Here is a 23,240-nt window from a genome sequence, read left to right on the forward strand (position 1 = left end):
TTCTTTATCCACTGAGACCTAGTCCTTACCTTGCATGTGGAGGGAATTTTCTTAGGGGAGAAGTGACAGGCAGGATTTGTGGTCATATTTTCCCCTTAGCATGTTTGCCCCTCCCTCTTCTCTGCAATCCACTCCAACCAGTGTGGATTGCAATCAGTGAGAGCCAGTGTGGTTTAGTGGTTAAGAGAGGTGGACTTGTAATCTGGTGAACCGGGTTCGCGTCTCCGCTCCTCCACATGCAGCTGCTGGGTGACCTTGGGCCAGTCACACTTCTCTGAAGTCTCTCAGCCCCACTCACCTCACAGAGTGTTTGTTGTGGGGGAGGAAGGGAAAGGAGAATGTTAGCCGCTTTGAGACTCCTTTGGGTAGTGATAAAGCGGGATATCAAATCCAGACTCCTCTTCTTCTTCTTCGTCAACCATGCTCTAAGATCAGAAAGAGGCTTCATCTGAGGTTGGTGTTTGGGTTTCTTCTGACCTGGTTCTTTATCAATCCACAGATTTTAATGAAAAGTTGTGTTTAGATATTTAAGGACATAGGAAGATGCCTTCTACCATTGGTTCATGTAGCTCAGGCTTCCTCACCCTCAGCCCTCCAGATGTTTGGAGACTACAATTCCCATCATCCCTGACCACTGGTCCTGCTAGCTAGGGATCATGGGAGTTGTAGGCCAGAAGCATCTGGAGGGCCGAGGCTGAGGAAGCCTGATGTAGCTCAATACTGTCTACACTGACTGGCAACAGCTCTTTGGGGGTTGAGTTGGGAATCCTAGCTCTACCTGGAGATGCCAGGAATTAAACCTGGAATTTTCTTCTATCTTCCTTCATTTTTAAATTTGTGAATATGATGGGGGGCAGAGAGGAGAAGGAAAAGAATGGAAAGCATACCAGAAAAACCCAATTTCCTGATGTATGAATTATATTTCACCAATCCAGATTTATATGTATGAATTATACATAAATTATTGTACATAGACGCATTTGTGTCACAAGGGTTCAGATTCAGTGTTTCCAGATTTCCTGGTGGGAACCTTCTCAGGCGGAACTAAGGAAAATACAAGGGAAAAAGAAAACAAAACCTTGAAACATCCTTCTGGATTCACAAAGTGAAGAAGAATAAGATTTTCTCTGCCCACAGAGAATGAGCTGGTTGTGCCAAGTGTGGGTGTTCAATAGGCACGGTGTTTATTGAGGCTGGAAACTGAAGAGGTGGTGGTGAGCAAATTCACTCACACACATACTTTTCCAATGTGTTCCTTTTAGTTTAGTACAATATGCAGAATATGCCCCCCCATTAGATCTTTTATCAAGCCGCTTTGGGATGCTTTTATTCTGTTTGCAAAAGGTGGGGCAGAAATTCCCCAAATAAGTGTGTCAATCAGTTCTGATCCCACTCCTTTTCCAAGTCTGGTCCTGGCCATCTTTGCAAGATGTAGGCAATAAGGCACCCTCCAAATGTTGGACAACAACTCTTGTGGCCTATGGTGGCTGGGGCTGATGGATGTGGTGGTCGAGGGGTCACCAACCTCTTTGGACCAGTGGGCACATTTCAAAAGTGCCAGGGGCACTTGTCACAAAATAGCTGCTATTTGGGGCATGGCATAATATCAAATGCCTGCCACGGGGAGTGTGGCATAACAGAAAATTCTTCTTTGGTGATCACTCATAGTTGAGTAAGATTGTCTTCCATAAACACGGTTTTAACAATGAGTCCGTAAGCGACTGTGGAGGCCAATTCTGGATCCACACATCCTTCCACAGTGGGGACATTGGTTTCCAGGCAGGAGCTGATCACGGTGTGGATTTGCCAAGCGTGCCTTCCTCTTAGCACATTTCTCCCTTGCGTCCTGAGTTCGAGTGTCTTCAAAGCCCATGACGCCTTTGGTAACAGAAAATTAGAGAGAAAGCCACTCCTGACAAGCTTATACTTCCAATGGGAAGTCAGTGGATTTTTACAAACACTCTGACTCTGGAGTTGCTGGAAATCACAAAAGGGGAGAGTGCTCTGGTTTTTGAGTCCTGATTTTGGGATTCCACAGACCCTCCAAGTGTCCCTGTTTTCCAGGGACAGTCCTGAATTTACAGAAGCCATCCTGCTTTCTGATTTGATCCTGGAATGCCCCTACTTTTCCTTAGGACATCCCTGTTTTCATTGGAGAAATGTTGGAGGCATCTAACGGGCCATTCTGAGAACAGGGTGCTAGGCCATTGATCTAATCCAGAAGACACTTCTTGTGTGCATATGCTCTTGCTATATATTCCTGTTTATAATTTTCAGCTGATGTGCTGTCTTAGTTTCCAAGAGTTGCAATGCACAAATGTTGTCTTGCTCTTCAGTTGTATGGCACTTATGAGACCGAGGAAAGCACAACCTGACCTAGGGAACATATGATGCTTGACTGTAAACTTGGGAAATAATGTTAATGCTGAGATCTGAATAACTGCACCTTCATCCTTAACTTTCACTTTTGCCTTCCACGGTCTACCCTAGGGCAGCTGGAAATTGCTCAGCTCCCAGCAAAAGTCTCCGAGACTTTAAGTGTTTCCTTTTAGGCAATTTTCATTTATTGTGTTTATATTTAACAAAGCTAACCCACTTGATTGCATTTCATTGTGAATCACTTGGAAACTGGGACATTGTGTGCTCTGAGGAGGCGCAAAGGACAGCCTGGGTAGGTGGACATTACAGAGGCACAGTGAGTCATATTTCCTGCAGACCAGTAATTGAATGACATTGCCAAAATGACATTTCCTTTCTAAAAATCAGTCTCGGGACCATCTCAATATACAGTGAGGGTTTTTTTGGGGGGGTGGGGCAGGGCTAGGTTGTATGCCTAAGACCCTTCTAATTCCTGGATCCGGCAAGGTTAAAATCTAATGGAGGATTCAATTGCTGGAATAGCCAGGTCAACTTCATGGCAATGGACCCCTAATATGGGTCACCAAGGTAACAAAGGAAGCGACTCTGTGCTAGAACACAAATGAGTGCCTGCCCTCAACCCTCAGGTAGTTAGAAGGACAAAGGGCAGAGTTGAGCTACAAGTTAGAAGCAGGCTGAGCAGTGGAGAGACTGAGTCATTCTTGGTTTCTGCTGGAATCCAAGGCTATGGCTGTGGGATGAAGAAGACCCTCTTGCGGTATTAATGCTGTAAGCTCCTACACCGTAGGCTCAGGTTGTATGTATGTGCAAATAAATCATATGTCATAAGGACACTGAACCTCATCCCAAGGGGCTTGGGACTCCTGGAGTCTTACACTGCTTGGGGACTGGGGTGATGTGCAACAGTATTTTCATACATTGTCACAAATGGGAGACCGTGCTGCCGAGATGTAAATTCTCTTGGAGATTGGGAGTGGAAGAGTTTTTGTTTTGTTTTTAAAGTTTTTGTTTGCAATTTCAATATAACAAAATATCAAAAACATATTATATTCATTATTTTTCCCCTTTTCCCCCCGCCTCCCCAATACCCCCCCCCCGAGCATGTAGCAATACATGAATAAATTGTTTTCCTTGGCAAGTCTTGTTCTACAATCCCTAACAGAAATGCTTCTGGTTTTTCTTACAAATGTCATTTTAAACATTTTCTTCAATTCATTATATATCATTTCCCATTTTTTAATTTCTCTACATTCCCACCACATATAATAAAAGGTCCCTTCCTTTTCTTTACATTTCCAACATGTGTTTGAACCGGTTTTGTACTTTTTTGCTATCTGTACTGGTGTCATATACCATCTATACATCATTTTCATATAGTTTTCTTTCAAAAGAGAACAGTCTGTAAATTTCAAATCTATTTTCCACAGTTTTTCCCCAATCTTCAGATTCTATGTTATGTCCTATATCTTGTGCCCATTGGATCATGACCGATTTCACCTCCTCATCTTTTGTTTCCCATTCTAATCGAATACTATATGCACCCTTCAGCAACTTCACTTTCCCTTCTATGACTAGGAGTGGGAGAGTTTTTGATGGATCTTATAGCAGCACATAGAAGAGACTACAGGTGTAACTGCGGTTGTTAGCAGCAGATGATGAAGTCTTAAGTACATAAAGAAGAACCTTCCTGGATCAGACCCAGAGACCAGTCTGGTCCCACACTTCCCAATCAGATGTCCATAGAAAGCCCACAAGACCCTAAATGTTAGCTGATGCTCTTATTCCTCATTCTCTCTTTCCGAAAACAACCTGCCTAGGGAGTGCCAGGGCACCACCCCCTGTCTTGAAGTCAGTATGTGACTTCATAATACAGTGGTGCCTCGCAAGACGAAAAGAATCCGTTCTGTGATTCTCTTCGTCTAGTGGTTTTTTTGTCTTGCGAAGCAAGCCCATTGACGGATTAGCGGATTAGCGCTATTAGCGGCTTTTAGTGGCTTTTAGCGGCTTTTAGCGGCTTATCTGCTGATCGGATCAGCTGATAAGCAGCTTAGCGGCTTAGAAAAAGGGGGGGAAAGAAAAAAAAACCCAGCAGGAACTCGCAAGACATTGTCGTCTTGCGAAGCAAGCCCATAGGAGATTCGTTTTGCGAAGTGCCTCCAAAACAGAAAACTCTTTCGTCTAGCGAGTTTTCCATCTTGCGAGGCATTCGTCTTGCGGGGCACCACTGTAAGAGCCTGTTGGAAAAGGTCATTGACCCATCTGGTCTAGTGCGCAGTTCTCACAGATACCTATGAGAAGCCTGAGCACAACAGGATTCTTGCCTCTTGCCCTTTCCAGCAACTGGCAATCAGAAGCAGATTGCCTCTGTCAGCGGAAGCTGGAACTCAGAGACTTCAATTTCCCTCGGCTTCCAGCTTTCTCTTCCCTCTTTATCTCCTGTTGAATGGATGCTAGCGGTCAGTTCCTTGCTGCCCCACAGTGAAATCAGCATTGTGCTAGCATAGGTGTTTTGATTGGCTTGTGGAGAGAGCGAGAAAGGTATGCAGGACACATCCACTCCAGTTATCTCTCAAGACATGATTTACTGCCAGCCATTGCGGTATTGCAGTAGTGTATGCAGACTTCTTTCTCTTCCATCCTCCCCCCACCCCACCCTCGCTAACTTGATGTAATGAGAGCTGGAAATAAACATTCTCCAAGTTCTGCCCAGAATACATTAAGGAGTCATTTTAATTTGGACAGCGCCTTAAATCAGAAGCAAGGGTTGTTTACTACCAGAGACCTAATTCGCTTCCAGGCCATTTCAGTAAATGCGCATTCAGATTCCACATTTCTTCTTGGTCCTTGCAGCCAGCATCATGATGGGAACCCAGGCCAAGAAAATTGCGCTAAGCTGTGGACATTTTGCACCATTAGGGCTATTAAATGTTTTGCTATAATTATATCTTCCTGTGTCTACATTAAAAAAATGTAAACCTGTCATTGCGCAGCTCCCGTTGGAGGATTTGTAATCCCTCATCACTATCCCAGATTAAATGCATGAAGTCCAGGTGGGGTAGGGGAGCAAAAGGGAAGGTGGGTTGCAAAAGAGACTACAGTGGTACCTCGGGTTAAGAACTTTGAGAAAAGCTTTGGAGTGGTGAGCCATGTTATGACCCTGCTATCTTGGAACAGATGGGCAGGCAGCAAACATGGGTGTGTGTCTCACTTCTGTATGGTAGATTCTGTTCCCTTTGTTTCTTGGTTTATCGTTGTGATGGTTTTCAACCTCCTTTTATAATTGTATTATTAGATTGCTGTAACCCACCCTGGGGCCTTGTGGGTGAAGGGCAGGTAGGAAATATATACACCCACCCACCCCTTGCGTTACGAACTTAATTCATTCTGGGGGTCCGTTCTTAACCTGAAATTGTTCTTAACCTGAGTTACCACTTTAGCTAATGGGGCCTCCCACTGCTGCCACGCGATTTCTGTTCTCATCCTGAAGCAAAGTTCTTAACCCGAGGTAATATTTCTGGGTTAGTGGAGTCTGTAACCTGAAGCATCTGTAACCTGAAGCGCCTGTAACCCGAGGTACCACTGTACAGTGGTACCTCTACTTACAGATGCAATCTGTTCCGGGGTGACGTTTGCATCCTGAAAAGTCCGTAAATAGAGCTCCGCTTCTGCACATGCGTGTGACGTGATAGATCACTCCTGCGCATGCGTGAAGCTCGCAGATCACTCCTGCACATGTGCGAAGCAGCAAACCCAGAAGTAAACACTTCCGGGTTTGCCGCGTTCGTAACCAGAAAAAAACGCAACGTGAAGCAAACACAACTTGAGGTATGACTGTATGGCATAGGAGCAAGAAGGGGGGGACACTGAGAGAAGGAAAGCAGTGGTTTAAAACAATGGAAGAAGTTTGAGTAAAGCAGGGATGGGGAAATGGCTGTTTTAAACAGCACCAGAATTTTGAGTAAAGTACCTTCAAACACTGGAATAATTGAGGACTGCCCACCATTTATCTCTCTCACACAAGGCAGCTGGAATTGGGAGAAGTTTGAGTACAGCGAGAAAGTAGCGACACTGAAAGGTAAATAGTTGTTTTAAACAATGGCAGAAGTTTGAGTAAAGTGGGCGTGGGGTGATGCAGAAGAAAATGGTGGTTTTAAACAGCAAAGGTCTGAATAAAAGCTGCAGAATTGCTAAATAGAAGCATGCACACACCTCTGCTAGTTTTCTAGCAACAATAAGGTCGGTAGGCTCAACCCCATCCACCCACCGAAATGAAAAATTATTAACAGTGTCTAAAGCAACTCGTGAAGGGGGGTGTTTTGACAGTGGATGGACTTTTGAGAAATTGGTTTCAGATCAGCACCAGTTTGAAGTGGATTCAGCAGTAAATATCCTCTTGATCTGCTTTTGTCAGTATGATGCTAGCTTCCAGCTGTGTGACTCTGCAAGAATCCCTGCTTTCTGGAACAGCAAGTTCTTTACAACATGGATGATAATGAATCATCTAGGAGAGATTTCAACAAAACCTTCATTTCCCTCACCTCTCCCTCCACATAAACACTTCATTGCTAGTCACAGAGGGGATGGCAGGCTTTCGATAGGCTTAAAAAATTATATCTGTTCATTAGATACTGTTGCAGTTTTCTCACAATTGGCATAATGCTGATTCTATCAAGACTTGACAACGAATCCCCTGTTGATATTAATAGCTTGGGATGAGAAAGTGCAGCAATCTGTGGTTTTCTTTTACTCTGTACATTTCCATCTGCCAAATACAGGGGTACCTCTGGTTACGAACTTAATTCGTTCTGGAGGTCCGTTCTTAACCTAAATCCATTCTTAACCTGAGGTACTACTTTAGCTAATGGGGTCTCCCACTGCCGCCGGGCCGCCGAAATGCGATTTCTGTTCTCAGCCTGAGGTAAAGTTCTTAACCCGAGGTACTACTTCCGGGTTAGCAGAGTCTGTAACCCGAGGCATTTGTAACCTGAGGTTCCACTGTACGTTTTTGGCCAGTTGAAGAGAGCATCACTCATCTTTGCATGTAACTTCATCTAAAGCTTCTTGCATATGTCATTGGGGTCAGAATGGACTGTAGCCTCTTAGGAAATGTCTTGAGATCAATATAAGAGACCGGGTGAAAAATGCAGCCTAGTGACTGTGAAAACGGCAAGATCAGTGTTGAAGCATTGCTAGGGACCGAGATTAAAGCAGCAAGTGTGGTAATTAGGCTTGCACCTCAGGTGTGGTGTAGTGGTTAAGAGCGGTAGTCTCGTAATCTGGTGAACTGGGTTCACATCTCCGCTCCTCCACATGCAGCTGCTGGGTGACCTTGGGCCAGTCACGCTTCTCTGAAGTCTCTCAGCCCCACTCACCTCACAGAGTGTTTGTTGTGGGGGAGGAAGGGAAAGGAGACTGTTAGCCGCTTTGAGACTCCTTCGGGTAGTGATAAAGCAGGATTTCAAATCCAAACTCCTCCTCCTCCTCCTCTTCTTCTTCTTCTTCTTCTTCTTCTTCTTCTTCTTCTTCTTCACTAATGTTAATTTTAAGGTACATTTTCAGGCCAACCAAAATACTGTATTTTTTATAATAAAAAACCCCCACCCTGAACTTAAACCATATAAATCATTTCTATGCCTGATGTGCAGTTATTCTGTGGCTGTTGTTGCTGCTGTTGTTGTCTGTGGGGGAGAAGGCAGTCATCTGTGGGGGGAATAGTCACATTTATGATCCCAGCCAATCACAGATCATGTCACATTATGATGCCGTGTAGTCAATCAGATGTGGCTTTATGATGTCACAAAGCCATCTGTGGGTTGCCCTCACTCTGACTGGGTAATACTTTTGCTCCCTCTATATAAAAACAATCACACACTTTCTGCTTTTTGCAGCCAAGATCTGCATAACCTCACACAAGGACTTTGCTTGGGAAAAGAACTGCCCGTGCTACATAACATACTCCCCGTGAAACCTATGGGACTTTAAAAAGCAGTTTGTGAGGCAGCATTGGGGACAGGTCTGATGTTCAAATAAATAATTGCTTTTCTTTCCATCGATTCATTTATCTGTCATTGGATTTCTATATCCAAATGGCTGTGCTGTTTGGTTACAGCTAAAATAGATCTTCGGATCTTAAACCATGTTTTATCTACCCATTTTATTTTGTGCATAGAAGGCAAAGGTGAGGGAGGAAGGTGGCTAGGAGTTTAGCCTGTTCTGCAAGAATGCGACGTGAAAGGAGCAATGGGGGAGACATGCTTGAAGGCTCCTTGAAGATGTATTTGATAGCATAAATACATTAACAGGTGCTTTTTAAGTATTCTCCTCAGCGGAATACATTATGGATATGACATTGCATGTAACCTATTAAGATATTCCCGAAAGTTCTTCTTTTCAGCTGGATGCACAATTTGACATTGACTACAGAATGAAATTACCATTTCTCTCTCTGTGTGTGTATATATGTATGTGGGTTTATAATATTCCTGCCGGTTTCTCCTCCGTGAAAGTTCTAGGCTAGCGAGTTGACAGTTTGAGTACATGTCACACAAATCTTTTACCCCACAAAAAAAATCAGCCAAGGACAAGTGCTGGAGTGTCTTATCCATGCTAATTTCATTTTTAAATTGCCCTGTGTATCCATCTGTACTTTATAGGAAGGCAGTGTATTCATATACGTATGCGATTTGTAAAAAAATTGTTCGGAAAAGCAACTAGGCGAGTGTCTTGCGGGAGATATTTAGGAAATATATTTGGGACTTGGAATAGCTCCTGGAAGACAGTGAGGCACAGCCAAGGATAAGACGCCGAGTGAGCAACAGTGCGCAAATAAAGGAAGGTGGAGGTGGAGAAGAAGAAGATGATGATGATGAAGAAGAAGAACCAAACTTAACCAATAAATTGAATGAAGAGAGAGTGGGACTCTCATGCAAGATAAAGAGTTTATAAGCTTAGGGAAACATAATTTATTTTCCCCCCCATTTAAAGATTGAGAGATGAGGGTACGGTGAGAGAAAATAAGAAAAGGGAGAAAAGAATAGGAGACACTAATCGAGGGACGCCTACTGTGCTGTTTCTGCCCTGCAATTTAAAATGGTCTTCTGAACTCACATAATATATTGTTGAATGCCACCCCAATCTCTGAGCAGTGTGAGAGCTCAGAGGGTTTCCTTGGAATGAGGAACAGCAGAGACTGTGGATATATCGTTCATTTACACATATATACAACCTGGACAGGTTCACAGCATTAATATCACAAGAGGAGCCAGGTGAGGGAGGCGGGTTGGCTGCTAATTTGCACACACACACCCCCAGCATGAAACAACTTCCTTTCTGATACTAAAGATCCATACTTAGGGCCATTACCCAAGATGCTGACCTAGCTACTTCAACAATGGAAATGGGATGTTCTTAGCAGCCAGCAGAAGCACCCAGCCATCTCTACCTGACTGATCTCCAGAAGTAAACGGTTCTACATTTTACATCTGGAGAAATCTTTGAGAAAAGCTTTGGAGTGGTGAGCCATGTTATGACCCTGCTATCTTGGAACAGATGGGCAGGCGGCAAACACTGGTGTGTCTCTCACTTCTGTATGGTAGATTCTGTTCCCTTTGTTTCTTGGTTTATCATTGTGATGGTGTTCAACCTCCTTTTATAACTGTATTATTAGATTGCTGTAACCCACCCTGGGGCCTTGTGGTGAAGGGCAGGTAGGAAATCTCTCTCTCTCTCTCTCTCTCTCTCTCTCTATATATATATATATAGTGGTACATTGGGTTAAGAATTTAATTCGTTCTGGAGGTCCGTTCTTAACCTGAAACTGTTCTTAACCTGAAGCACCACTTTAGCTAAGGGGGCCTCCCACTGTCGGCGTGCGATTTCTGTTCTCATCCTGAAGCAAAGTTCTTAACCGAGGTACTATTTCTGGGTTAGTGGAGTCTGTAACCTGAAGCGTCTGTAACCCGTAGTGTATGTAACCCGAGGTACCACTGTGTGTGTGTGTGTGTGTGTGTGTGTGTGTGTGTGTATGTGTATATATATATATATATTTGCTTTCGTATATATATATATATGCCAGCTATGTAGAAGTAAAATCTTTCTACAGCCTTACTTCCAACTTTCCATTCAGCAAGAAAGAGGCATTAGTAGAGTTCAAGGATGCAATCCAGTTAGGTTAAAGTTATTGGGGTGTGTGTGTGCACACGCACACATGTGTAGAGGCACCAGTGTGCACAGACGATTTGGGGAGGGGTGGCAGCATGTCAAACATGTGGCATTGATGTCAGGATATCAGGAGGCGCTGGGGTGGAGCAAAGTGCAGCAGCCTTGCAGTTTCAATGGCGGGTGACTCCTCCTCCTTGCACCACCTACAATGGGAGTCTTATTGGACCCTCCCTCCCCTGTGTGGCAGAGGAGGAGGAGCCGGCTACTGGAGCTATGCTGTGCTTGGCTCCATGCTTCACCTCTGTGCTTTTTAGACATGGGGGCTGGCCCCTACATCAGTAATATTTGGGGGGGCCCAAAGGGCTCGGCCCCGGGAGCTGGAGCCCCTGTGCGTGTGAGAGAGAGAGCACACACACACACAGCAGGCCTGGTGAGAGGTGTGGACTGAGGAGAATGGGTGGTCTCCATCCCTGGCTTACGTGCTGATTCCTACTGTGTTTTAAGGGAATATATCTGTCTAATGAATCAAAACATAACGTATAACATATACCATGTATTAACATATCACAGTAATGAAACAATTGGGCTGATGTTTTATTTCATTCTGAATTTCTTTTGGGGTCTTGTCATATGGACGGCAACAATGAAGTTATAGAATAGCCTCTCCCAACTTATATATTAATTAAACAAATGTATAGACCACTTTGCAGCATAAAGCCATCCAAGTGGTGTTCACAGTGCCTTACAGGTGGTGTAGAATGCAGCTCCCATCATCCCAGACTATTGACCATGCTGGAAAGGACAAATGGGTCTTGTAGTCCAGAACATCTGGAAAAGGCACCAGAGCCATTAATTCTTTGCTGAGTTCTCCTTCCGGTGCCATCTGCCTGCACTGAATTAAGATAGGTGTAGAAGAAGAAGCTTAGTTTATATGGTGGAAATATGAATGGCATGAGCTTAACAATGGAGAGAAAGAGTACCGTAATCCCTCCTTACTTTTCAGAATGCAGAGGACTATTGAAAGGTCAGCTTATGCATCAGCCGTAATGGCATAGAATCTGTTCTGGATATGTGCTTCTTCAGCAGCCCAAGTCTAATAGGATTTGCATAAATTCATATTTAAAAGCTGCCACCCCACACACACAAAACACTGATTTATGTGCTACAAGTTTCCTCAAGTCAACTTTCAGATGACCTGTGTAAGTTGTACAACATTGTGCCAGAGGTATGGTCCCCCTTATTTGCAATAAGGATTGTTGTGAATATGATTTAATTCTTAAGTTTGCAGTTGGTTGAGGGGGGAGATCCTGTAGTGCATGATTAAAGAGACTATTGGACCACATAAGTCTTAACTGTGAATAGAAGGTGAAGGCCAGAGGAGATAGGACTCCTATGCTGGACAGTGCGTAAATGGTGGTATAGCTGAGATGGCAAACTTAAAATATGGGCTGCCAGATGTTGTGGTGTTCCAATTCCCATCAGCCTCAGCCAGCTTGGTATTCCCAAGGATGATGGGAACAGCAACATCTGTCCAGCAACATCTGGGGGACCAAAGGTTTAAGGAGGCAGGGAAATAACTAACTAATGCTCTCTTGTTTAGTCAACTGGGAGAAGATGATTCCTTGCCACAGCAGATCAACCTAATAACTGATAACTGTTGTTAATCATACTCAATGTAGCTTCATTAAAAACAATGGACTAAACTTGATGGATGTTAATGGGTCTACTTTGACTTAGCTGGATGCCACTCAACAATGCAGAAGTCTCTGTCTATTGTCTGTCTCCTTTTCTTCAAGGAGCTTGTGGTATATCACATGTTGTGTCCTCCCTATCTTGTCCACATTTTATCCTACACACACTTGATCTTAGCCAAAAGGCCGAGAAGCGACATTTTATCTTCACAACAACCTTGTGTGGTGGGTTAGATTGTTCTTGTCCACAACCACCCCTTCGCAAGCTTCTTGGCTGATTTGGGATTTGAACCCAAAGTCTGTACGGTTGTTTCGCAGCACTTCTGTCTGCTAATGCACACTTGCAAAGTGATGCTGAAGAAAAGAACACTGTTATGTTTTATAGTTGTGTGAAATTGTTTAAAATAAAGGATCTGCTTTTGAAGCTGTGCTGCTTCCTTCTCATTGGTTCCTTTGGTTTTTTGTTTTTTTTTAAGCTGCTAAAGCTCAGTATCAAGATTGAAATTGATTAACAATTCTACAAATTTTACCCAGCAGCTATAATCATTAGTTGCCTTAGCAACCTGCTTGCTGAGATCACAGGGCACATTAGAACTTGTGTGTGTGTGTGTGTGTGTGATGAGATTTAGATAGCTTCCTGCCCTGTGAGATGTCCAGTTCAAGGAAGGGCACAACCCAGCAGGGGTTTATCCTGTACAAGCCTCCTGGAAATGAGTAGTTGTGATGGTGTTCAGGAGTGATGATTACAGTGATGATCAGGCACTTGTCCATGAGAGGTTCCTCTTAGACATACTCCGGATGTCCCTATTTGATGAAAGCTCCTTTGGGACATCATTGTCTCAATTTCATCCTTCCTTCTTCCACAAAGTGAAGGAAAAGTGCTATAATGACAACCTACTGGCAGCAGGGCAATCACATTTCAATTGCAGCTCTATCCTGCCCTCTTGCAAAACTTCAGGGTGGTGAGCAGCCACATAAAACCTTCTAAAAGCAATACAGAAAAATCATTCAAATGGCTGGCTACTCAGGAAAATTTTGAGCAGCAGCAAAGTCGTATCAGCATAAAAAGGACTTCAAGAGGTGCCTGAAAGCCAAAAGTTGAGGATGCCTGTCAAATCTCTGCAGCGATCATGCTCCACACCATGGTGCCAGCAACTCAAAATGCCAGGCTTCCAAATGAATCCATCTGGGCCACTGTAACTCAGAGCTTTCCAAAATGCGTGTCACGACACGTTAGTGTGTCGGCTGCAGTGTATAGGTGTGTCACTTGAAAGCTCTTATAAAGGGATGGTTTAACCGCCCGTTTGCTAGTAAAGCTGAATAACTGTGTCGTGAACTATGCAGAATTAGATAAATTAACAGGAAGGATTCGAAACCTGCGGGACCAGAGATTCTTAGAAGACTGAATATATGAATTACGTGAAAAGCAATTTAATGAACAGATTACACTAGTAGGACTGCAAGAAGTTCTGTAAGGAGGACCATTTGAAATATTGCAAGAAAGACTATGAAGAGAACCATTAGTTAATGATAATTAAGAGTAATAGAGAAAGTAAGAAATGCAGAATAAGTGATAAAGAATGGAAAATCATCAGAGGTGGTTGACGGATGTCTAAAATATTGTATAAGATAAGAAGTTATGTTAAATGAATGTTGGAAATGATATGTAAAAAACCCCAATTAAAATGTGTGTGTGTGTGTGTGTGTGTAATTACTGTGTCACGAAATGATGCATGTCTAAAAAGTACATCACCAACCTGAAAAGTTTGGAAAGCTCTGCTGCAACTCTTTAGTTCAGCATGTGTGCCATTCTAGTGTTTTTTCTATCATTTTGTAGCATGATGTCTACTAACAGGAATAAACTACAGTGGTCCCTCTGGATGCGAACGGGATCCGTTCCGGAGCCCTGTTCGCATCCTAAAGTGAACGCAACCTGTGTCTGTGAGTCTGTGTATGCACAGGTTGAGATTCGCCTCTTTTCATGCACATGACGTCATTTTGAGCATCTGCGCATGTGCGAGCGGCGAAACCTGGAAGTAATGTGTTCTGTTACTTCCAGGTTGCCGCAGAGCGTAACCTGAAAACGCTCAACCTGAAGCACATTTAACCCGAGGTATGACTGTATATGTGTATGTTGGCATCCGTCTGTCTCAGGAGACAATGGAGCAGTTTGGTTTGGGGGGTAAACTCAAACTGTTGTAAGGTTGCAGCGTCTGCTGTGGCTCTAGAGATTGATATGGGAAAGACGTGTTTTGTTGCAGCTGGGGCAGATGAAGGCGTCCGGTTGGGCTGATGCAGATGTACCATGGCATTTCTTCTCTCTGCGCTCCTCCCAGCGGTCATTCCTCCTCTGTTCACTGCTATGGATACACAACCTGACTGTCTGTCTCCAGGCACTGCAGTTGTCTGCAAGCAATTCTCACACAGCAGGGTTGATGTTGCCTGCCTTTATCTTCCTGTGTTTGCACAGACAGTCCTGTATTCAATCCTGGCTCCTCCAGTTAAAATGATGTGCTAGCAGACGACTGGTAGAGCTGCTGACAGAGTGGAAACTACTAGGCTAGATGAACAAATAGCCTGCCTTTCTAGAAGGCCACTTTCTATGACTTATTGGAACAATCAGCAGGTAATATTATTTAGCTTTGTGCCATGAGAAGCTGTTGATTTTGAATATTAAACCACTGTTACTCAGTAGTAGATCAGACTTTTCTTTTTCTCTAGACTTGTTGACAATCCTGACACGCACAGTTAATGTTGCTGCTGTTCACCCCTTCCTCACAAAATGAGAATTATTCACCTTTGCCTCCGATCCTCCGATTCTTTAAACATAACTATTTCAGGCAGCAGATTATAACGTGGTGGTGCAATTTTTCAGGCCGCAGATGTTCCCTTCAAGGAAAACACTTCCAGTGGGACGTGCAGGGAGCAAACTCTTGCAATCAAAACAAAAGTAACCACCCCTAAATCCATGTATACAATTTTGCTGAAAGGCTCTGAATTGTCCCTCAAGTGATAACACTCTCACTAAGCTTATAAGCTCCATAGCTCAGCTACTTCTGTGTTTGCTGGCTGCACTGCACTGTTAAACATTTTTCGAAAGAAAAAAATTGCTTTACCAGATATCAGCATCATCATTTTTTTTACTTACAAGGCTGTATTTTTGTGAATGGCACCAATTTCTTTACAATAGCACAGTCATTTAATGGTATGTGCCAGAGGTTTTTATTTTCTTCCTTATGGGGCTGTAACAATGTAGTGTACGCAGCAGTTTACCTGTTTAGTTAACCCAGATTCTGAAAATGTGAGATGGGTCATCTTTCTTGGCTGTCAGATTGGGAACCCCAAGAGGCAAGGGTTATTGTAGAGGTGGGGTCCTCATTGTGTATCCCTCTCCTTTTTTAAGACATTGTATTACACAGTCTTATGCTATTGTTTATTGCTCTGTTTTCCTGATGTATTATTCCCTGCCCTCGATATATGCATTCCATTGTGCAAGCCACTCAGAGGATTTGGTTGGGCCTTATAGTGGTGTAAATAAATATATCTTGAAAATAAGAAAAAAGAAGCCAGAGTAACTATAAGCTGCTCCCTGACTTCCATCTCTGTAGTGGAGTCTTTTGACAAAGATTAGAGGGTCAACTTGAGGGGGTATAGCTTAGTGGTAGAGCATACCATCCTACTTTTTTGAATCCGAAACCGGAACACGTGTCTTCTAGGACGTGGTCCGGGCATGTCATGTGACCCATGCCACACTCTAGCCTAGAGGTTGGAAGGGTTCACTCCAGCAGAGGTCTCTCTGTGGATTGGATTGCATGCACTTGTGCGCCCACGATTTCCAGTGTCTGCGTCTACACAGATGCGATTTCCAGCACCGCGGAAGTGAGTCCCTGTGCTGCGCTGCGCATGGGGACTCACCAAGTGGGCAGCTCTGTTGGGGCGTGCCTCATGGGCCAGTTAAACGACCCCTTGGCCCACTTGTGGCCCCTGGGCCTTAGGTTGCCAACCCCTGCTCTAGCCCCCCCAAACCACTTTTTGGGAGCTAGAGAGTGGCCCTAGAGCATGTGATATTGTGGCACCCAAAATGGCCACCAAGATCTTGCGTGAAAAAATGGGATGGCCATTTTTTTCCCTGGGGCACTTGGCAGGTCAGGTAGAGCACATCCTTTTCAGGTGGAAGGTCCCAGTTTCCACCACTAGTATCTCAAGTTTAAAAAGGAACGGGTAGCAGGTGACCTGGAAGGCCTCTGCCCCAGGCCCTAGGGCAGGTGTAGCCAATGTGTTGCCCTCAATATGTTGTTGGACTATAATTCCCATCAGCCGCAGCCAGTATGGCCAATGACCAGGAATAGTGGTATTGTAGTCCAGCGACATCTGGAGATGTTGCCTCCCATGCCCTAGGGAGTTGCTGTCCATCAGAGTAGGTCTTATAGGACTAGATGGACAAACTGTCTGACCTGGTATAAGGCAGTACCCAGCGTTGCCATTAGTATCTCCTTCCAGTAAGTGGGAGGCATAAAGCTATGAAGAAATTTGCTGTCGTTGTGGTGGGCAGAGGGTAGTGGAAGCAGGACTGGTGTGCATTGCAGGGAACATGAAACCTGCTTCAAATATTCCTCTCCGTGGGTGTTAGGCATCCAGGGCCGGGGATAATAACAGGTTTTGCCATTAACATAGCACTTACTTTCTGCTTAGGAGTTAATGGTATCCATCCATTTGTACGTGCAAAGATAAATGTTCATAAATGAGCTGGATTTTGTGGTGAGCAGTGCAGTGGCCAAGTTTGCTGTCGATGCCAAATTGGGCAGGGTGGTAAAGAACAAAAAGCGATTCATGTGCTGCTCCGAAAGGCTCTCTCCAAACTGGGCAAATGGGAATTGAAATGGAAAACGTGGCTCAATGTAAGCCAGTGCATTTGGGTTTTGTGGGGCTTTCTGGCCCCAATGTGCTTCACTTAATGAGTAAGCAATGTTGTTGTCGTCCATCTGTCTTGAGAGACAATGGCTGAAGTCAAACCACTGCATTAGCAGCACTGAAGTGACAGTGTGTGTGGAGGTCGTGGGCTGCCCAGATGACAGGACTTCATATACACACTTGTGGGTCTGATCTGGGATGTTGGAGAATTGGTAGCGTGTTATAGGCTGCATTGATCTTACAATAAGCAGAGTGAGGCAACCTTCTCAAGCAGCTGATTTGAAGTGTCGTGAAAGGTCATGGAATTAGAATCATAGAATCATAGAATCATAGAGTTGGAAGAGACCACAAGGGCCATCGAGTCCAACCCCCTGCCAAGCAGGAAACACCATCAGAGCACTCCTGACATATGGTTGTCAAGCCTCTGCTTAAAGACCTCCAAAGAAGGAGACTCCACCACACTCCTTGGCAGCAAATTCCACTGTCGAACAGCTCGACAGTGATAGTGGTGGAATTTATTGTTGTTGTTATTGCCAAGGCAGGGGAGAGGTGCTTGTGGAATCTTCCACCTCACAGCCTTCTCTTAAAGGTAAAGGGACCCCTGACCATTAGGTCCAGTTGTGGCCGACTCTGGGGTTGCGGCGCTCATCTCGCTTTATTGGCCGAGGGAGCCGGCGTACAGCTTCTGGGTCATGTGGCCAGCATGACTAAGCCGCTTCTGGCAAACCAGAGCAGCGCACGGAAATGCTGTTTACCTTCCCGCCGGAGCGGTACCTATTTATCTACTTGCACTTTGAGATGCTTTTGAACTGCTAGGTTGGCAGGAGCAGGGACCGAGCAACGGGAGCTCACCCTGTCGCGGGGATTCGAACTGCTGACCTTCTGATCGGCAAGTCCTAGGCTCTGTGGTTTAACCCACAGCGCCACCCGTGTCCCTCACAGCCTTCTCTTACATGCTGTATATTTTGGAAAGATGCTTGTCTGCTTTGCATTTGGACATTTCTTAAGATATTGTAGTAAAATAATAATAATAATTGCATGGTGGTTCCTGGAATCAGGGAGCAGGTTTTGTTTATGTTTGTATAGAACTGGAAAGCGTTTTGAATCAAGGTGGTGGAGTGAAACTTTCAAAACTGCCCTGATTTACGCCACTGATTTCAAAACTGCATTGACTTTCTTGAAATTCCCAACCAAAACTAAGGACAAGACTTCTCATGGTTCTGTATGTGTTATTCTTTAGTAGGTATTGTTTGCCAGTTTCCAAACAATAGCTGTATTCGACCCTAAGAATCTAAAAGGGCTAAAAGACATATAGTTCAGCAAAACAATTTCAAACTTTTCCACCAGGTCAGGAAACCCTAAGCCAAGTAAACAGTTGCGTGTAGAACGAGAGAAACAGAATGGATGGGATTTGTTTCAAATGGATTTGTGTAATAAAAAATAGTTACTTCTACAGTAATTTCTCTCCCCCCTGCCCAGGCTAGAATGAAGTACTATATTTAATTTACCTTCCTGTCAGGAACAGTGTGCTATCGTATTTGGCTTCCTCTTTAATCCCTAATTAAAGAGGCTTCTGTGATGGATCTCAGATGCTGTAGCAGGTAAGTAGCAATTAAATACATGACTGATTAGCACAGTGGAATATCTTGGGACCCTCAGTGTGAAAATGGAGCTAGGCTCAGTTGAACAGTTGAAATCAATAGGAGAACTTGCACAAGGTCTCTCCCTCTCTTTCTCTGTTAATTTGACTCCTTTGGGATTGTGGAGGGCAATTTGGATTAATCATCCGCAAAGTCAGAGCAGGATAAAATTCTTCTTCTTTTTTGCCTGTGTGGTGGAAGCGAATGCGTCAACCTTCTAGTTGCATTGCGGTTGTGTTGTACAGTACATGCTTCATGAATGAAAGGAGAATCCTGTTGAATCCAGACTTTGGGAACTGTGATTTGTTTAAATGCTGGTTGATAAGTGTGGGATGTAAATGTGCAGTCAAGTGCAACATTCCGACAGAGGACTAACGGCCTTCGTGTTCTAACCGGTTGCTGTGACAACCAGTTTGTCGGTTGCTGGTAGTTTTGAAAGATAACTGCTCAGTTGCAGTCACCTCAGGACCAACTTTCCTCTGGTATACAGTGGTGCCCCACAAGACGAATGCCTCGCAAGACGGAAAACTCGCTAGACGAAAGAGTTTTCCGTTTTGGAGGTGCTTCGCAAAACGAATCTCCTATGGGCTTGCTTTGCAAGACGAAAATGTCTTGCGAGTTCCTGCGGGGTTTTTTTCCTCCCCCCCCCTTTTCTAAGCCGCTTATCAGCTGATCAGCTGATCCGATAAGCCGATAAGCCGCTAAAAGCCGCTAATAGCGCTAATCCGCTATCCATCAATGAGGTTGCTTCGCAAGACAAAAAAACCGCTAGACGAAGAGAATCACAGAACGGATTCTTTTCGTCTTGCGAGGCACCACTGTAGTTTATTTGCTTGTTATGTAACCTAAGCCTGCCTTCAGGTACAGTTCTGTAAACCTGAATGAATCTGAGAGTAAAATAGTTTTATATTAACATGAATCAGATTCGTGTGTGTATTCTTTAAGAGGGATTCAAAGGGATCTTTAACCAGGAAGGCATTTTTATTAGTAGAACTCAGACGAGTCAGCAACAAGCTGATTGCTGCATAAACTTATACAGTGGCCCACAGGAATCATAGAATCATAGAGTTGGAAGAGACCACAAGGGCCATCGAGTCCAACCCCCTGCCAAGCAGGAAACACCATCAGAGCACTCCTGACATATGGTTGTCAAGCCTCTGCTTAAAGACCTCCAAAGAAGGAGACTCCACCACTCTCCTTGGCAGCAAATTCCACTGTCGAACAGCTCTTACTGTCAGGAAATTCTTCCTAATGTTTACGTGGAATCTTCTTTCTTGTAGTTTGGATCCATTGCTCCGTGTCCGCTTCTCTGGAGCAGCAGAAAACAACCACCTCAGGTTACATACGCTTCAGGTTACAGACTCCGCTAACCCAGAAATAGTGCTTCAGGTTAAGAACTTTGCTTCAGGATGATAACAGAAATCGGGCTCCAGCAGCGCGGCAGCAGCGGGAGGCCCCATTAGCTAAAGTGGTGCTTCAGGTTAAGAACAGTTTCAGGTTAAGAACCGACCTCCAGAATGAATTAAGTACTTAACCTGAGGCACCACTGTAAAGGGGATTGTTTAACTCTGCTAAAGTAAACCTTCCCACAATAAGAACAAGCCAGGATCAAACTGGCTTCGGATCCAGATATGTTCTGAAACCATAATTTAATACAGTCATACCTCATGTTACATTTGCTTCATGGTACATTTTCTCAGGTTGCGTCCCGCGGCGACCCGGAAGTACCGGAAAGGGTTACTTCCGGGTTTTGCCACTCGCGGATGCGCAAACGCACAAAATGACGTCATGCGCATGTGCAGAAGTGGCGAATTGTGACCCGTCCGTGCGCAGATGTGCCACTGCGGGTTGCGTTCTATTCATGTTGCCAATGGGCCTCCGGAACGGATCCCATTTGCAACCACTGTACAAGAGATGGGTGAACAAACCCCCAAATGAACTCTCCATTGGAGTCCCAGATAAACCAATTAGTTTTTGGAAACTATCTTGAAACAAATTATTCGTTTCCTGCGCCGATCCTGGGGTCTTAAGGATTCAACACCACCTTCCTATCAGCTACCCAAATACCCTCCCTATCAATCCTTTTCTTTACCTTCTAGCAGGGTTGGCAAGGCTGGCAAGATTAGAGAGCAGGAAGAAGGAAGATTGTTTCACTCTCTCCTCTCTGCCCTTGTTGTCCAGATGTGCTTTGTCCTATGGCAGGACTGACAGAGCAGTAGCACCTAGAAGTTTGAGTCTTCTCAGTGGCCACTACTATTGTGCATGGTGGAGTAAAAGGAAGAAAAATGGCCTTCAGCCTGCAATCTGTACCACCATCCTCGCTGGAAAGCAGGAAAAGAGAAGGGTAGGGAGGGTGATGGGAAGCTCAAACTAGAAGGAACCCTTTTCTGAGTCAGATATTGTTCTGAGCTACCGCATAGATTGCAAAGAGAATACAGAGGATGCGTGTGCTGATCTTTGAAATCTTGACTCTCCTTTGGAGAATGCTTTCAGGAACCTCAAAAGTTTGTTTCCAAGCCAGTAGTCCTGCCGTTGTCCATTAGAAAGTAGTCCTGCAGCACCCATAATTTAAGCAAACTGCAGTCCCCTGAGTTTGGATGTTACATGGAACTGTTGAGCTTCCATGCTCCTCTTTCTGGTATATGAAAGAGGAGACGAATAGGGAGCACAAGGTTTGCTGTGACTCATGCAGTAGGAAATCATAGTTTATTGTTGCTGTATGAACTAAGTCATGGAGTTAGATCTGTCAAAGACATTTGTGCCTTCCCAATTAAGTTCATTTCTGTCTCTTATTTCCTAACACACCTAAATTGGAGAGAAGTCATTTTCCAGTAGAACTGAATTTGTGAAGGAAATGTGAATTACTTTGGAAGTACTTTGTGAAAATGTGAAATACTTTGGAAGGTGGGTTTTTTTTTTTTTCATGGAGATGTGAGTTAAAATTTACCAAAGAAAACTTTTCAAATCCTCTCTGATTCATTTCTGCTCTTGTTCTGTTAAAATGTAGCAATTGCAGTATATTTAAAAGATTACACATTTTGAAATGCTTCCCGCACACAATCAAGTGGTCCAAAAATTTATTTTTTAACTGAGTAGTAATAATGAATGATGACGGTCCTTGACGGTTCTAAACTGGAGCTAAATGAGATGTGAGGAGAGATGGCTGATTTTAACTCTGGGAAAGAGGAAGCAGTTAAGTCACTGTAGATGTTTTAATACTGTCAATCTACAGAGGTTCTGCAGCATCTTTGAAAATATCCATGAAGTCATGGACTCCTAGAATTATAGAGTCATCTAGTCCAACCCCCTGCAATGCAGGAATCAGAGCTAAAGAATCCCTGTAAGAAGGCCATCCAACCTCTGTTTAAAAATCTCCAAGGAAGGAGAGTCCACCACCTTCCAATAGCCACTCTATAAACCTCAAGTAGTTTCCAGTGGTGTTTCTTGGCTCATGGTAAGTCTTCCATCAGCAGAACAGGGAGGGAAGAAATTTTATGTGATTCTCCTTTGCAGCCCCTGTGCTCTAATCAATCTGCTTTGTTTGGTCCCACAACCCTCTGGAGCAGATTTGGGGGGGGGGGCGGTGAGGCTGCAAGGTGGAGGGTGAATTGCTGAAAATTGCTTCCCTCTTCAAGTGACCTGCTGGACCCAACTAAGGATGTAGCAAGGCGCTGATTTATATTCCAACCCATGTTGGTCACTGTGGCGATCACACAGGGTCCCCGGACGTTTCATCATCTATTGATCCCTGTGCCACCACTTTATTTCTTCCTGCCCCTACCCAGGCCCTACCTGGATATTGGAACATAAACTTTTGTTTATTTATTGCAGTTTAACAAGCGATATAATAAACGATATCGGTCAGTTACAATCATGGGGTGCCTATCCAGATCTATAACTTCCGCTACCTGTTCTCACTCACTAAACCACCTCTCAGATATTTACCTATCTTCCTAGCCCCTAACTATTCATGACTCAGCTTATTTTGCTACACTAACTCAACCTACCCACAGACTCTATCCCAATTCACTTCCACTCCAACCAACCACCCAACTCCCAACGAACTCCTCCCTTTGCCCCTCCCAGAGCTGGTTTTATAGTCCCTCTGACTCCACCCCCTTGGGTAACCTGTTTAACTCTTTCACCTCCAGCACTCTCATATGTTAACATCACATTCACATGTAGTACCGTTTCCATTCTGCTGCAGTTCAGATTTCAGCAAAGACATTACTTGGCTTCCTCTCTGCTGTAGTGAAATTTTACATAATTATGTTATTATTTTGTTATTCGACACCATTCAACACAAAGGAAATGCAGTGCAAATGGCAGTGCGGGGGTGAGTAATCAATTATATATTGCTGGTGGAGTGAAATAATAATAATAATAATAATAATAATAATAATAATAATAATAATAATAATAATAAATTTATTATTTATACCCCGCCCATCTGGCTGAG

General features: G+C 44.1%; 1 protein-coding gene and 2 long non-coding RNA genes across 3 annotated transcripts in view; 2 read left to right on the forward strand and 1 right to left on the reverse strand.

Annotated features, from left to right (window-relative positions):
* DLG2 (discs large MAGUK scaffold protein 2) overlaps positions 1–23,240 on the forward strand; it is a 907,935-nt gene that overhangs the window by 459,925 nt on the left and 424,770 nt on the right. The window lies entirely within an intron of this gene.
* Positions 18,196–19,046, reverse strand: LOC308588868. The gene is made up of 2 exons (XR_014008948.1): positions 18,650–19,046; positions 18,196–18,424 (listed from the first exon to the last, which is right to left on the reverse strand). It is a non-coding gene; the product is annotated as an uncharacterized lncRNA (long non-coding RNA).
* Positions 19,112–19,700, forward strand: LOC308588860. Its single transcript, XR_014008940.1, has 2 exons — positions 19,112–19,270; positions 19,606–19,700. It is a non-coding gene; the product is annotated as an uncharacterized lncRNA (long non-coding RNA).

The sequence above is a fragment of the Podarcis bocagei genome, assembly GCF_964188305.1.
Source record: "Podarcis bocagei genome assembly, chromosome: 6".
Classification (NCBI taxonomy): Eukaryota; Metazoa; Chordata; class Lepidosauria; order Squamata; family Lacertidae; genus Podarcis; species Podarcis bocagei.